This window comes from Sciurus carolinensis, chromosome 8 (genome assembly GCF_902686445.1).
Source record: "Sciurus carolinensis chromosome 8, mSciCar1.2, whole genome shotgun sequence".
NCBI lineage: Eukaryota > Metazoa > Chordata > Mammalia > Rodentia > Sciuridae > Sciurus > Sciurus carolinensis.
Genome location: NC_062220.1, coordinates 106,366,768 through 106,367,769, shown reverse-complemented (window position 1 = coordinate 106,367,769; position 1,002 = coordinate 106,366,768). Strand labels below are relative to the sequence as shown.

Here is a 1,002-nt window from a genome sequence, read left to right as displayed (position 1 = left end):
TCCCAGACAATTGGAGACACTTATAGCCATAATTTCTAGCTTTACATCAACACATATGGACCCTGTCAAGACTTAGTCCCATTAATCCCTTTCTCTTGATGCAATTTCCAACTAACTCCCTTGCTTCTGTTTATTTCCTCCAAATTAACTACCACCCTTTACTTTCCCAACTATTTTGGAAGCTGTTTAAAGAAGACTCTAAAATAATTTAAAGAACACTTGTGACCTTGCCTAAATTTCACTGCTCATTGCTACCTACTACCTAACATTCTGGGTTCTTGTCTCACAAATTTTGAAGAATAAAATCTATGGACAATCATGGAAGGGAAGAGTAAATGAAGTAGGATTTATTTAAGACAGAAAAGATAGGGGCTGGGGAGATAACTCAGTCGGTAGAGTGCTTGCCTTACAAGCACAAGGCCCTGGGTTCGATCCCCAGCAACCCCCCCCTCCCCCCCAAAAAAAGAGAGAAAAGATAGAACTTCTGCCATGTGGAAGGGGACCTGATAATAGAAAAACCCATTTTGGTGTGTCAGCTTAGGAGTTTATATATGGTTTTGGGCAGAGCATGGAGTAAATTCTATGTAAAATAGGTATTGAAAAAGGCATCCTAGCTACCATTTGGGTTCACTTCCATCCTCCTTTCTGTAATCCATCTTCCTTCCTGAAACTTCCATCTTGATTCACCACCACCTTCTATTTTCATCTCTGGGACAAAGGAGTTGACTGGAGGTATTTCCACAGGAAGCCTCAAGGTCTTACACTTAAAATAGGTCTTGATGGTGCTCATTAATATGTCTACTGGGTACTGCCTCCAGAAGTGGTTGAATGGGACCCATTACCCTGAAATTTTACTCCCTATTCTATTTTATCCTCCTTGCACAGGATATCCCAAGTCCTGTGAATATTCTAACTGAACTAGTCAAATAAGATAATTGATATATCTTTTGTGGATCATTATTCCTAATTGACTTGTTTGCCTCTCTGGGTTTTCCCAAGGTT

General features: G+C 40.0%; 1 non-coding gene across 1 annotated transcript; it reads left to right on the top strand.

The window, feature by feature from the left end:
- Positions 1 to 374: 374 nt before the first annotated feature.
- Trnav-uac (transfer RNA valine (anticodon UAC)) lies at positions 375 to 451 on the top strand. The gene has a single exon. It is a non-coding gene; the product is annotated as a tRNA-Val (tRNA).
- The last annotated feature ends 551 nt before the right edge of the window (positions 452 to 1,002 follow it).